The following is a 16,890-nucleotide window of genomic DNA, read 5'->3' as shown; positions in this document are numbered from 1 at the left end:
TTACAGAGGAACTTCATGGGTGGTCCTTCGTCAGCAGAGACTGGTCCTTCGTGATTCAACAGCACTACAGGGGGTTCTTCATTGCCAAGAACACGCTAGTATTAACGGATTGTCGCGAGACTGACTGTACAGCCCGTTTGTTCCAGGAACTTCATCTTCACGCGAGATAGAAAGTGATTGAAAGCCCTTGATCTCAGCTTCGCTCTGATACCACTAGTACGCAAATCGAATGTTGTATGCGTACGTAGCGAGCGCCGAAGGTCCCCAAGAACAAAGAACTCTATCTAATTTCAAAGTCCAAGAGAATAGACTTGCACGACATGAGACAAAAATACCAATTGGATACAATCTCCCCCATGCCTTGTGTAAGCACTCCAGAAAACATGTATTTATCAATTTATTCATCTCAAAGCTAAAAAATAGCCTAATTTTACAATTAGCATGCTTTAGCTTTTGTGTTTGCTTTTGTCCAAATAAAGAATAAAGCAATTGGGCGCCCCAACAATCGGGCAATGTCCAAATACAATGTCCAATAATGAATATTTAAACCGTGCATCCATGCACATACAAAATAATAGATATATGTTAAGCACTTCAATAAATAAGCGTGCCTAAATAAATGTTAGCGTCGCGCCTTTAATGATAAGATGCATGCCCATAAAAAATAATATTTTTTTCTAAATTACTTGAATACATGCTATTGCCCAGTACTTCCCAACGCTACTGCTGCTTGCTCTACACATCAACTGAAGCATTCATAATTGTTGAAAAATAATAAAATTAAATCGATAAAAGTGAATACCTAGCAGTCGTCGGCTACAAAATAAATAAATAGGTTGAAACTCTGTCCTAACCTTACTTTAATATGAGTGCGTACTCTAAACTCATAAATATCCATTAATTTAAATATATATTTTGTGAAATCACCCGCTATGGAATCACCCACTTGCACATTAAATTAATGTGACACGCGAAAAGAGCAGGCATACCTGTCAACTTTTTGCATAAGGAATCCACCTTGCATACGAGCCCCAACAAATAAATATAATTTTACGGAATCCACTACAAAATGACAAAATTCACCATGGTCTCATGGAATCCACCATGGAATATGCCTCATGGCATCATTAATTGATAAAAGGAGCTAGTATTATTAAGTAATTACCAATTATTAACTTACTCATTAATAACTAATTATTGGAGAACTATCAATAGCTAATTATTAATAATTAAATACATATTACTAATGATATTTTTATTAACTAATTATTGATTAAGTATTATATCTAATTATTAAGAATTAATTTTATGTACATATTAGTTACTAATTATCTTACTTATTTTTACTAATTACCAATCAACTTGAAAATTACTTATTAGCTAAAAATTACATTTTGATTAACTAATTATTAACAAGCAAGTGCTAACTAACTATTGATAACTACTTAAATAACTAATTCTTTACCTACTTGGTATTAATGAATTATTAATTAATTTATTTAATAATTACTAGTTAACTATTAACTTACTATTGATAGCTAAAAATAATAACTAATTAATATGTCATTTATTATTAAGTAACTACCAATCAACTTACTAATTAATTAGTAATTAATAATTAAGTATTAATAAATTTTAATTAACTAATTAATTGAGTAACTAATTATTAATTAACTAATTAATTGAGTAACTAATTATTAATTAACTAATTAATCAATTAATAACTAATTACCTAATTAATATCCTATTTAATATAACTAATTAACCACTCAATTAATTAGCTAGTTGTCTCATCAATTGATTCTTCCTCTTCATCTTTTTCTTCTTCTTGCTCTCCTCCTCCTCCTCCTCCTTCTCCTCCTGCTTCTCTCTCTCTCTCTCTCTCTCTCTCTCTCTCTCTCTCTCTCTCTCTCTCTCTCTCTCTCTCTCTCTCTCTCTCTCTCTCTCTCTCTCTCTCTCTCCCTTTGTGTGTGTGCGTAGAATGGACCCATCATCATGTGCCACATTAGAAGCTAGCAATGAGGTATGTATATTTGTAGCCTCTCATTGCCAAACGAATAGTGCAATATACAAATAGCTAGTTCTTAATATTGCGGGAGAAGGAGATTTGCATTGGAAAGGGCAGACATGTTCTTGCAATTACCCAGTAAATGGCCAAATACACCAATTCATTGTGTAGGAATGACTAAAAGGCTGGCCAAATGTATGATTTAGATACGTCAATTTTATGACACTAGCTTCTTGAGCAAGGAAATGGGACTACATTTCAACCATAACCTACCATAGACCTCATCAAAAGTCCATTCAATGTGGGACAAGCACTGTCAATATGGAAGGCTCACTAGCCCCTAAAATAGCCAAATATAAGAATAATATAATCATGCGTGATGTGGAAGAGGAGGGGATAGAAGCAAGCACTCAAATCACGTGTTCTTGAGTATATAATGTCTTTAGGAGGACAACATCGAGTCCTGGTTTCATACAAAGGCAATGTTGCATAGGAGCTTCCATTGGTGGTAGACAACATGTGTCTTATGGAGGGTATGGAACAAAAGTGTCATGAACATTGTTAAACAAAGCCCACATCAACATCGATGGCATTCCTTGGTACACTTTGTTGAAGCAAGTATATTGGAGACCTTGAGTGCCCAAATAGACATTGCTTTGGTCGCTAAGTCTTTGGATTACCAAACCATGTGGCATATATGGATGTGATACTCTACGTTTGCAAGGTTTTTAAAAGCATTAGGAAAAAAATGAACTCACAAATGGGCCCTTAAAAATAATATAGTTTAAGATGTGAGCCTTTTGGATTGTCCAATAGAAAGGCTAGATGTTGATACCCATGGAGGGTGAATCTTCTCTCTCCAAATCTTGGGTTTTCTATTAAAAAAAGAGGTAGTGGGGGATTAAAAAAGGGAGAATGAATAGTACACAAAATTTGAGTTTCTCTCACCTTGTATTTTCTCCCTTTTTTTTGGAGAATTTTCAATTTCAGTTTTTTTCCCTCTCACGAAATCAGTTTGACCCAAAAGTTGATCAACAGACCACTTTCCGTCTCTTCTCTATACTCATGAATTTTCGACTCCATTGAAGCTTCCTGCTAAGAGTAATCAGGGTTTTGAGCATTGTGCTTACCTCTGCACTTTCTTCTCCACGCAGCTCCAGATTTTGGGCAAAACATAGGTGCCCATCTCTCTTTGTATTTTCTCTTGTTTGCTATTTTTTCAATAGGGTTTGATGTCGTTTCTTATTGTTGTAGTTGTTTTATTGCAGAGGTTGTTTGGGGCAGGAGACAGAGGTGCTCATCTCTCTCTCCTTTCTTTCCCCTCTCTCTCTATGTGTTGTTTCTCTTTTATGTTGTGTTTTCAATAGAATTTGATGTTGGTTCTAATTGTTGTTTTCTTGTAGAGTTAATTTGGAGGAAGAGGCAAAGGTGTTAATCTCTCTCTCTCTCTCTCTCTGTTTGGTTTTTTTTTTTTGCTGATATCTTTTCAATACAACACAATGTTAGTTCTAACCCTTGTTGCTGTTTTATTGCAGAGATCATTTTGGGTGACATTGCATAAGTGCTTATCTATCTCTTCCTCTCTCTTTCTCTCTCTATGTTTCCTCTTTTCTACTATTTTTTCAGTATACCTTCATGTAAATACTAACTCTTGCAAAATTGTCTTTTGTAGAGATCAATTTGGGCAAGATTGGATAGGTGCTCATTTCTTTCTCTCTCCTGCATACTCACACGCTCTCTCTTTCTTCCTCTCTGCATTATCCCTTTTCTACTATCTTTACAATAGGGTTTGATGCTAGTTCTAACTTAAGGATCAATTGTTGTTGCAGCACTTAACACAAGGTAGAGCAGAGATTCTGTAGCTCAATTTACAGGTAAATCTGCCATATTTTGTGGTGCCAAAATTTATTCATTTAATTAGTGAATTTTATGTTTGATGGGATTGATGTTTTCTTATGTCCATCATTTGCAATGGGTTTTGATTAGCAATGATTCAATCTTATCTTCAGCAAGCAGATCAGATTATAGGTAAAATTGGCCATGTTTTGTATTGCTTCTATTCATGCAAGTATTTTTGTTAACAGAGATTCATGTAGGTGTTTTTTTGTACATGCAAGTATTGTACAAGGTTTAGGTGAAGCATATAATTCTCGATCAACTACTTTGATGTCGTGAGTGATTCCTTTGTGTTGGATGATATGGATATACTGGAAGTTGATGGTTCAAAAATCCTCAGCTTTATTGGTCCTAGGTGTCCATTTGGATCTCCATGCTAATTGGCAATGATCCATGAAACTCTTGTATCATATCATCCATATAACACACAATGTGTTGAGTCTTAGAATATCTTAGGTGTCAATCCAATGTGCCTATTAAGATTTGCATGCCATGTGGTTGCTATCCTTGTAACAACTACTCTATAATACCCACATTTCATACAATGTATTGAGTCAAATCAGACTCCTCTTCATTATAATAAAATTTATTTTGGCAAAATTCTCTGAGTATTCTTGTGCTATTCTTTTCATTATATTTCATGTAAATGGGATGATTAAAGGGATGTCTTGAAATTAAATCTATACTTTGTGTTGATGTATATATCCACATGAGTTTCAATATCGATGTTTATGTCTGTTTACAAAAGTGTAAACATCTCTTAATGCCATGTTGGTTTGTATGGCATATTGATGATTACTGGACATACTTAAAATGCTTATTATTTAGGGGTTAATATATACTTATTTACATTTAATGTGTAGGTTATAATGCCTGAGAGAAGAACAAGCATTCTCTCGATAGAAGTACGTAACAGAAAAGATGAAGAAGGGAATTGGATCACTGATACGTATCATTGCTCGTCTTGGGTATATATGCGTCCAAGTATGAAGGGAGCTTTCAGGGTGAAAGCATTTGCAATAGTAGATGTATCAAAGCACTAGAAGGGTAAAATTTATGCTCTCAGATAAAGGAATGTTGATTCTCACCTTGTAACAGAGGCGTTTATACAACATGTATCCATGCAAAAACAAATACATATTGCGTCCACTGTGTCCTTTCAACGAAACATTGCAAACAGTAAGTATTTGCAACTCATTGAGAACGAGAAATTTCATGATACCTATGTAACAACTTGTCTCGTATTTATAGAAGTATACCCTTCGGATTGCTGTGAGTGGCAAAATATTGAGAGTTTCACTGGTTCTTTTAAGTGTTACCACCTCGAAATTGGTAGATTGCTCTTCGAGGGGCATATAGCTAAGTAACTCGCAGAGGACCTTGTTTTTTTCTATGACTCCAAGTACATATTGCCCAAGGGGAGTCGAGAATATGGAGCCGTTGAGTCTATGCACATATCGAATCTCAATAGCATAGAATGGCCATTGTGTAATAGCGACATTTTGCACATGTGTAGCACAAATATTTCAGCAGACATATTGAATTCTATGAAGCCAAGCACCGGCTCAAAGAATGTACATCTAAGCTGGTTCATACCGATTGCAATTTTTGCACACATGTTCAAGGAATGTAAGGGTTTGAGACGTACCAAAAGCACGTACGTCATAAAAAATACATCAGAGGATTATGTAATAAGGATTCTAGGCAAAACTTGGACATAAAAAATAACTCACAGTCTTGACACAATGGAGTGTCGAGTCACAAAGGGACATGGCTTTCAGGTAAAAATTTTCTCTCTTAGTTGACTATTATCTTACTTTGGGATGAATCGATTGACTTTCCTTTCCAACTACAGGTACTTTGTCGCACGACAAACTTTATGCCTAGTGTTCAAGTATCGTAGATAGAGGATGCTCAAGGGTAAATGGTTGTGCCTTGATCAAGACATGCGTAAAAGTGTACCTATGGATGTTATTGTCATTTGTGAGGGCCGCGAGCCTCAAGTATTGCAAATGGAGGATGATTGGCCCTTGAGTATAATGCGCCAGGAAATTACAATGTTACTACAGAATCCACCTATTAGCTTCTATTTTAAACTAGATGGTAGGAAAATTCGAAGCCGAGCTGAGGATACTGTTACCAGCGGAAAGTGTGTGGCTCCACATATTTTAGAAATTGTAGAGTCTCCCTAAAAATTCCAACACCACAAGTTGTAATATCTAACATCTGTAAATTTTTGGATTTTTTTGGCCAATAGAATATTGTCTCTTACAAACTTGCAATATTTAAAAATTATGATATTTTTGCAAAATCATGCACTTGTTATACACTTTTCACATCAACACATTTACATATGCATGTAAACTTTACAAAGATGTAAGTAAAGCCATAACTTAATATCATATGCGAACAACCTTTAATGGTTTAAAACTTAAGGTTTTTAAGGTAGAACTAGTTTATTTCTTGTTTCATTGTTTCATTTCATACTTTCTCTCCTCATCTCTTTATATCCACCACATCCCTCCTACCTGCTACAATGGATGCTTGCGCACACTTTAATGAGTGGATCCACGAGACTATCTTTGCCAATCAAGGTGACAAGATATTTTAGGTTTTCCCTAAGAACTTCAACCTTGAAAGCGTGCTCTCATCGTTGGATCCCCCCTTTAGGTTTTGGAAGACTTTGTGAGCACCATTGCTATATGCACATACTCCATCGAGGGATCCGACATGACTTGGGTGCCTCTAGAACAACTCATGGTATTTCAGGTAGGGAAGAATCACCAAAAAGTGGTGAATAGGTGTCTGGCCCATATGGATACTTCCCATAGAGTATGCACTATTCCCATGGGAAGTGCACCATGTGCATCACCTTTGGATCTCGTGGAGTGCGATTGCGCATTGGCAATTTACCTCCTTGCATTGGATACACACCTAGAGGAGGAGAGTGATGAATATATAACTCCACAAGTTGTTTCTATCACATACACGGGAGAAGAACCGATTGAAGAGCTCATAAATGTTGAAGAGGAACATCGAGTGGTGGCAGATCAAGGGTTGGCTCTCATGGTGCCATCTTCTTCAGAACAACCACAAGTCGACAAACCCAACCTTGTCTCCTTGAAACCCATTGAAGTAGATGGTGTACAATACTTGCTTCTATCAGATGTACTACAATGCTTGGAAATGAAGGAAGAAGAGTTGTTTTCTATCCTAGTCAGGGATTCAATGGAAGACCTGATTGATTATGATTACATGGATGTGCATCCAACAATGGCAGAGATTGAAAGATATGATGACACAAGCTTAGATACTGTGAGTGCGATCATAGTAGCACATGAGCATATTACCTTGTTTGAAGAAGATACTGAATTTGAAGCACTACATCATGATTTGTTTGGACCAAGGCCCCAGCTTTCTACCAATGAGTTTGTAGATCCCTCTGCCCAAAGAGGTGCCTCCCTGACACATGAGGAAATGAAAATACAAGATGATCTAGAGAAGGTGAGATTTCTAACTATCATATATTTTTATGCAATGAAACTTGATGGTAGGGTGCGTCGGGTCCCCCGGAGTCCACCGATGAAATTTGGGCAAAAAATGATGCTTACAGCTGCCATGTTCGAAGTTTGGCGTTTGGGGCCACTTTCTGGCCCTAGATACACCTTGCCATCAAGTTTCATCGCTTTCTAATAACTCTAGGTTAGTCGCTAAATATATTGTTTGATTTGACTTTGTCATTCAGGACATACTGTATATAGATGAGTTTGCATCAAGGCAAGGAGGATCTCGACATGCGAATTGACGCAATAATTCATCTCTTAAGGAGTATATCGGTAACCTTGTTGTAGATTTGGTGGTCTTCCATAAGAAGTGCTCACCAGGAGGGCAAAAAATAATCATAAAAATTCAAGTTTTTACCAAGTTTGGACCTTTTCGAGTGATACCTGTGACATCTAGCTTGGAGAAGGCAGTGCTAATCAAGCGGTCAAAGCTTCTTTACTTGTTTGACCAAACGTGTGGTGGAGCAATGTGTGTGCTTGCGACATTAGGCAACCTCGCTAAAGTGTTAGATCCGCTTCTCTTGGAGAAAGAGCTGAAGGGGGAGCGCATCATTTTTGAAGCAAAGAAGGAACTTATATTTTCATCGGAAGCTGGCCCCCCCTCTCCACTGATGAAAAAGCCAAGGAACAATTGAGAGTTCTTGTTGGCTATCGGCTTTTTGTATCTACCATCACTAAGCCATCACATGTATTTTTCTTGATGAATATAAGATACTTTACTTTGTCCCTACAAATAAATATTTATTAAATAAATGTGTGATTCGTATAAGTGTGACGATAATGTGTGGTACATGAATGACGTATTCGCATACGTTAACATAATTCAATGCGTAGTACTGCACTTGCGAATGTGTAAGTGTGACGATAATGTGTGGTATGTGAATGACGCATCCACATATATTAACATAATTCAACGCGTAGTACTGCACTTGCGATTGTGCATAAGCAATAATATAACTTGTATCCATACGTATTACTACTTTTGATACGTTCGTATGTTAAACAAAAATTTAGAGTCATGAGTTTCAAGAAACAAAACAAAACAACTTTACTCAATTATTTGAATTCAGTACACATCGCATGAGATATTATGTATGTATAAATAAATATTCCAATGTGGCAGAGGATACAAATTTTTTTGGGCTTCCAAGATGTTATGGCATTGTAACACTCATTATAAACCTTGCATCATTAATCTAGTAAACTATGGCAGAGTCCCCTTGCCGTGTCGAAGCCGAATGATAAAGTTCATATCTTTATCTGTGATTGTGACACGCTTTGTATGGATGGCCGCAAGCTGTGTATCATCGAACAAGTCGATGAGAAACCCCTCTGCAACAGCTGTTTGTAAGGCCTCCATGGCTGTAGTAGTCCACCTTCCTGGCTGTGCTGGTGGGCCATCCTGCACTCGTGCCCAAAATCTTCCCATCCCTTTCAGCTCCAAGTCTTGCATGACTTCTCAAACAAGGGATGAGAAGCTCATATTCGCATTGGATTCTCCTTATCTCTCGAAGGGCAACAATGCCCGGTTTCCATCTTTTGTGGTGGTCCTTGTGCTTTACAGGGAGTACATGTTGCTGTACTAGAGGAGGCTCCACCTTGTGCTCCACGTGGTGGGCCTTGGTGTGATGTCTTCCCAGGGCCAAAACAGTGACATGCTTACTTGGTGGGTGCCATGCAAACTCAAGGAGGGCAAGACAAAGAAGAGACAGAGGTTGGGGATGTGAAAATGGAGGAACAAAGAAATCAAGATGTGAAAATGAGAAGAAGAATGAACTTTTAACCCATTTAAATCCCAAAACCGGGTTAATGTAGCTTCATACACACTGTCCATCGTGTGATCGTAAATCTATAACCTTTTATCGAAATGTGACGAAACTTCACATGCGCACTCGTTAGGTGGCCAAGAGCTCAATTTTTTTTTGACAAAAAAGTGCATGCAGTCCCCTGGTTCGAAGTCTCGTGTCGGGAGCCACTTTCCTGCCCCGTTCCGAGTTTGAGGCACCATGACTTCTTATCAGGAAAAGTGGGTTGTGGACCATGTCAACCGCGTGGCGCCGTGTTCCAAGATGGTTGATTGTGGATCCTTGTGAGCTCGGAACTCTTCCGTGGCACGATCCAGTGACTCCAAGTGTCAAGTTACCCTTGTGCGAGTTAGAAAAACGCGTTACGTGTGCTGTGAGCGAGACGAGATGCGGGAGGGATATCAAGGGCATAACGACCCGTGATGTGACGCGACGTGACGTGACAGGGTCATGCCGTGATGTGATGGCGTGTCGACTTGACATGTCTTGCGAGTTGGCTTCTGCTGCTTGTTCCAGGATGGGACAAGGTGCTGTGTGCCCGTGGGCCACGTTACTTGTGCAGGTTTCACATGCGGACCCATGGGACAAGGTATGCACTGTCACACTTGGAAAGTGGCTCTAGACGCCAAACTTCGGACCAGGGGTCTGTAGTCACTTTTTTTAAAAAAAAAATAATTTGGGCTCTTGGCCACCTAACGAGTGCGCGTGTGACGCATTCCGATACAGTTTAGTATTTTAAAAATTATCCCACATCAAAATTATGGATGGATTGATAATTGAGAAATCAACATCGTGACTACTGGCCCTTAGAAACTTCACATCACATAGACTATATAGAGGCATTAGGAGTAAAGTCTACAACAAGAAATGGCAAATTTTTGCATGTTATTCCTATTGAAATTGACAGTGCTAACAAAAACTGTAAGTGAGAATTGAAAATATAGCAAAAATGCACAGTAAAAGTTGAGAGCGAAGGACAAGTGTAAAATTTTAATTTATATTTTAAGGACGCATACAATAGTTTTGCACTGGGACATAGTCATATGTCCAATGCACGAGGATAACACTATGCCAAAAAAGATAACATTGCAAACTGTGTTCATTCAATTGGAACGAATGCATCCTTCACTGCTTGAAGATTTCTTACAAGTTGGAAGTCCTTGGGAGTTACAGTGATGCGCTTTGCATGTATTGCATAACGTTGAGCATCAGTCCATCAAGTCAACTAAAAAGGCCTATGTAGCACACTGTAGAGCATGAATACATTCTTTTGTGAAGCGATCAGGTCTATCCTGACCTTGTGCCAAAAACCACCTCTTGCTTTTTGTGCGGTAGAGGTCTTGCACAATCTCGCGAACAAGTCTCGAGAAGCTCGCCTTCGAAATGATGAGATCAAAAGAGCGTTGATACCTTCTAATTTCTCTCAAGGCCACTGTACTTGGCTTCCACTTGCGCTTTTTGTGGGGATGTTGAGGAGGACCCTTGTGAGGGCGACTTGAGGAAGGTGGATTAGGTTGAGAAGGGGATGCATCTGAGCTAGTAGATGCTCCAAGGGGTTGAACACGATATGGGGCTCTGAGCGGAAGCTTATTTGCAACTACCTTAGACCTAGCCATCTTTCCTACATAAGAGATGTGAGAACTCAATGAATAAGATAGAAAGTGAAACCCTATTTTATATAACCCTAAACTGTGAGACTGATTCACATAGATGCACACTCTCTCTTTCTCTCTTAAACTATGAATTGCATTCACACTTACTCACATTGTTCATCTTACTATCTTAGCTCTTTTCAAACCCATTTGCTGCCTTGTCGAAGCCTGGTTTCTAACCACTTAACATGGTTTTCTTTGGCACTTGAGGCTTCATAACACACTCTTTTAGTGACATGACATAATTCCATCATGTCTGCAGTCGACTCATCAGCACTTTCATTTGCTCTCTTTTGCGAGAGTTTAGCTTCATCTGCTACTATAATCCTATACCACCAAGATAGCAATTGGATCATTGGATTGCTACCATTCAGCCCTCTACATGATCAGTTTTTCTTTGATACACACCACATGCTATCCAATGTGAATTTTCCATCCCTTGTGTGGACCAAATTCCGATGCTTCCCTTTTCTGCAAAGTATGGCCCATGTGCCTCAAGGGTATGCTACAAAGACACATATCATACATGAGTAAAACTATGCTCAATAGTTTATACAATTCATATAATTTTAAAATATTAACTTAATGTAATGTGTGATAGAGCTTTTGCCCCATGCTTCCACCATGTTTTCGTAGAAGCTATGCACATCATTGATAAATTCTTGCTTATCTTCATTGTTAAACACCATCTTGTGAAGTAAGGGAGACAATTTATTAAGACTTATCCAAACCTTAGTTTTGGCTAATCTTGTTTTTCCTCCATTACTTCAATCAGGAACTGCAAAATGTAACTTTTTCCACCCATCGTAGTCCTGTGGCCTACGAACCATGACATTCCCTTCCTCATTGATGGCTACTGAGAGAAACTTCCTAGCCTTTGCTCCTCCAAAGCAAGGCTTTTTTGACAAGTTACCAGATTTTCCTGATCTCTTCTCATCTTTTTCAATCGTCACTTGATGCTTGTGTAGCTCAATTTCTGATAGCACTCGCTCCACATTCCTACGCATTGCAATGGCTTCTTTTTCTGGTTGCATCCTATAAGCAAAGCAAATGTATTCATATACAAGTTTCTCCATGATTCTGATAAAAGTATACAATGAACAAATGTGAAATCGATCCCAAGGGAATGTTAAAGATGGGCTTCCAAGTGGGATCTTCTCTATTGCATGTCGATGCAGCACTTGTCACCTTTCGCCAGTTCTTCTTTCCGTCCTTTCCTTCCACTCTCTTTGTCAAGCAATATAGGCATGGATTCTTTGTATTTGCACCATTGGAGATTCCACACATGCATTTTAAAGTTTTCAAGTCTTCTGCAAGATGCCATTCAACCAAGTATTGACCATACCCTTCAACCGAGAGCATCTCACCATGTTCCTGACGATCGATGATTCTTGGAATGCTTGTGTGCATAAAGAATAGCTGCAACACCTCAAATGTTTCCTTAAGAACTTTAAATGCAGCGAGCCACCACACATGGCGCTTAGATTGAACACTAAAGTTCCCTGGGTTGTTCTTGTCGAATTGTAAAGCTCTATTCATCAGAGTTACACTAACTCTTTCAAGCTTTACTCATTTGACGACCTCACTTTCATCTAATTAGACGACCTCATATAATAGTACATATTGTAGTACATTACCATTGCCGACTGCACCTTGTTCAAATCTAAATAGTAATTATTGAGTTTGGTGAACTTCACCTCATATGCATTTTTGGTCCCAACCTTTAGTGTTTCCACACATTGAACATGCATGGGATCTCCTATCAACTCCAAAATCTTTGTATTAAGTTGCCGTCGGGCCTCTATTAACTTTGAAGGTTGAGGAAGAGGCACGATTCTATTTCTCTTCAGCACACGACCAAACCCAGCCTTCACACCTTTGAATATCTTTGAGTAAGTCGTTGTGCTAATGCTGGCCCTGTCACAAATAGATTGTGTATCCACAACTGAGAACTCATTTGGCACATCTTTTAATGTGCAGTCAATCACCTTTTCCTTCACATCCTTAAACTTACGATTGCTCAAAGAGTTTTCCAATGTACTTGCCTTCAGCAATCTACTAATACACAATCCAACCTCACCCTCACCTAGGTTCTCTTTCTGAGCTACCTTACATGCTTTGATAGGTCACTTCCAATGGCCACTATTCAGAATTAACTCATTGATTGGCTTCTTCTTTTGTTTGCGCTCCTGTGTTAGCTTGCTGTTGATCTTTCTCAAGTCATCCAATTGTGCCTTTGCCTCCTCATATGAGATACCAATGTCATGGATAGTGTCCTGCATTGAAATAATTTGATTGTTTTGTTGAATTATAGTGTCATTCAGTTGTACCACTTGTCCTATGAGCTGTTGTATATGAAGTTGATGTGCAACGATCACATCATGGCAATTTTTTATGGTTGCTTGGCAAGTTGTAAATACTTTGAATGCCTGATCATTGAGCTGCCTAGTATAACCAAGTAATCCATTTTCACCCTTGCACACATACTTAAGCAAATTTTTGATTCTTGAGAAAGTTGGAGGTCTACTGTTTAAGGGGTCAATTGGATAGATTCCCCCATCAACCCATAAATCCACATGTTTCAATCCCATTTGCCTGTAACTTTGCAAAACCTGAGGGTTGACACTGGTACGCTGGGTTCTTTTGAATAATGGGGCATATTCAATCTCTACCTCAATATGCAGCTCCTTCTTTCGTGTATTTATTTTACTATTAATAGAAATGGGGAGCCTACTTGGTTGTCACAAGAGGTAGAGTGGAGATGCACAGAGAGGCACGCAAAGGTGCCAAGGGAAAGAAGGGTGTAATAATTCACTCTGTTAATGAAGGTTGCATAAACACAGAGAAGAGGTCACAATAGAGCCATGAGAGAGTATAGATATGGGGGAAAATAGCTCAAAGGGTAGGGATATCCAAGATTTTTCGTATTTTAGATATTTATATTTTGCCTTCAAAAACATCTCAAAAAACACGAAATTTGACCAGTTGGTTTGTTTTTTGACCAAAAGCTAGGATATAAAAAATCACCAAAATATCTCAAAAGGAACTTCTGAAATTTCATTTTCCTTGTTCTCGATTAAAAAATCAATTACCTCGTATCTACTAATCATTTTGCATTGAAAACGAAGCACCACACTCTCGTAACTAACTCCTTTTTTAATATAAAATTTGGTTGAAAAAGACTTCTTGAATGAGGAGAGAGAAGGAATCTGAGTATATCTTTGTAGATAATATAAAAAAGGCAACACGAGATTGCAAAAGTGGAGAGAGAGGAGGATTATTTTACTATTCTTCTCTCCTCTTTTCCTTGTTTTAAAAAGAAGAAGGGGGGGGGGGGGGGGGCTAAAAGGCCCATTTGTGAGTTCATTTTTTTCTTAATTTGAGACATGGAATAACCTCTTAGTCTTTCTACCCTATTACTATGTATTATGAATTAACACCCACTTCCTGCCATGTAGGAAAACTTAATACCAGCATAACAGTTATTGGAATGTCATCTGATGGTCTCAGATTCCTTTGATGCTTCTATTGAAAGCAATCCCCCATTTTTCTCTCCAAGTACGAGTGTGTAGTGTATTATGTGATATCAACGAGCACAATGATACAATTATTCATCCATCAAGGCATGTATAAATATGAGGTTCAAAGAGGCATATGTAGAGCCAATGTGAAAGAGCTTTGAAGAATTGTAGAGGAAATGTTGAGAGACTTTAGTGCATCTAGCCCTTCGCGCTTACAAATGACCATGGCTTAGAAGACTAGTGACAAAATGCCTCAATTCGTGAGCAAGATACGACAAACACTAAACTCTCAACAATACTTGAGGAACTCCAATCACTTCAGAAGAATAAATAATGTATGCTTCCAATCAAGATAGGTAATGTACAATAGAATATCTCAAAAATAATCCAAAAATTGAACTTAACCATGCATGTAGGTTCAAACATATGGTTTGTGCAAGATGCATAGAGAGTGACCAAGGGATGGAATCTCATCTTCCAAAGTTAAAGCAACAGTTGGCCTATAGATTTTTCCATGGTATTGTATTTCTTGGTCAAGCTATTGATGATGATAGTAGGTGTTTCATCTTCAAAATGTCAACGACAGGGCCAATGTTAGGGGTTGATCTAGTGACTCCCATGTGAAGGAATGTTAGTAGGGACCTACACAATAGTTGGATATCCTTCAACCATGCACATTGTATAATTGATTCGACTACCATGGCAACACATGTGTATGGCCCAAGGTAGTTACTCTTGTTCTATTATGTCACCACCACATGAACATAAAGAATATATTGTTCTTTGAAGTTCAATTTGTCATTATCTTTTGCAGTGTACAAGAGCTAATGATTGTGGCAATATGTGAGATGGAGGTGAAAGATATAGATGCACAAGTCTTGTTTTGGTCAAAGTTGAATGAAGTGATGGAGAAGTGTGGCCACCCCTGGACCACACATGGAACATTTGTTCTTCCATTCAACACATGCCACCCAAAGTCCCACAAGTACAGCAATTGGCTCGTGACACAAATTTGACTCTGAAAGAAATCCACATATTAGAGAGTGGTTGTCTTGTAATGAAGTCTCACACAATTATTGGCAAGGTGTCTCATGGGCTATAGGGAAAATGATAGATTCAGCATTGACTTTGGATGCAACGAAGTTTGCTCTTGGAATGTGAGGGGATTTGGATTTGATCTCCACAAATAGATTCTCTTTGGTTTCCTAGGAGACATAAGCCTCAGTGTTTAGCACTTCAGGAGGTGAAGCCAAATGCTTAGGTAGTTGTTGCTCTCAGCCTTCCAAGCTACACTGTATATTTTGATTTACTTAATAGAGTTAAAAGGGGAACCATAATCCTGGTAAAGGAGAGCCTTGCCTCTTCGCTATCCTTTGTTGCAGGTGATGGTAGTACAATTGGTGTATTGATCAAGCAATGGCAGGAGGAGTTTCTTGTCTACTCTATTTATGCATCAAATCTCTCAGCAAACTAGGTTTAAGTAGTGGTAGTTTTTGAATCAGCAACTTAGAGGAAGGAATGCCATAGTCACAGGGGGCTAGAACATGACCACACAACCTAGATATAGGTCTCATGGAAATGGAATGATGTTGCTAGAGGAAAGGGATTCTTGGTAGCATATTGAACTAGTTTGTGAGTTGGAAGACATGGCCCTATTATCTCCATGTAAGGACAACTTGTGCTTCACATGGCACAATCAACATACAGGTCCAACATGGAGAGCTAGAAGTTTGGACAAAATCTATGTTACAAATGGAGCTTGGTGGATAAATGGAGGCATCAAATACCATGTGTTGGATGGAGTGGCTGCCTTAGATCATGTGCATGTCTTGGTTGCCTTCAAAATCATCCTACAAGTGAATGGCCCCCCACCGTTTAGGTTTAATGTGTCCTTCTTGGAGGACAAAGCCTTTCTTGCAAGATTGGCAGGTAAGTGGGAAGCAATAAAGGATCCATTTGTGTCCCTTGATTTCAGGTGGTTGAAATGTCAGGAGGCCATTATTGACTATGCTAAGGAGTTCGGGAGGAGAAGGGCATCTAGTAGGAGAGTCTCCTAGACTTTGGCTCTCAAGGCTAAATTGGGTATTCTAATAGCCCTTGCCTTATCTCCTAATGATGTTATTATGCAAAGTTCCTTAGAAATGTGGAAGATTTTTTTTCATAGCAGGAAAATGAATTTGTTAAGGCTGCCAAGGTTCAATTGCATGGCAAATGGGAGCTATATGGTGATGGCCCAAATGACTTCTATTTTTCCAAATTGAAGGAGAAACAAAAAAAAGAAGCCATTGTCTATGTGGAGGATAAGGACATCAGGATGGTGTATGATCAGTCCTTTATTGCTAAGGTATTCATGGATCATCTTGCTCCGATTGTTGGCTTTGAACCATGGCGGGTACCCAGCTATGAAGTCAAGCTCCAAGATTTTTTGGCTGACTCAGTCTCCAC

The sequence above is a fragment of the Lygodium microphyllum genome, chromosome 5 (assembly GCF_053477565.2).
Source record: "Lygodium microphyllum isolate KBCC chromosome 5, Lygodium_microphyllum_v1.1.10, whole genome shotgun sequence".
NCBI classification, from domain to species: domain Eukaryota; kingdom Viridiplantae; phylum Streptophyta; class Polypodiopsida; order Schizaeales; family Lygodiaceae; genus Lygodium; species Lygodium microphyllum.
The sequence above is the reverse complement of the archived record's forward strand: the minus strand, read 5'-3'. Positions refer to the sequence as shown.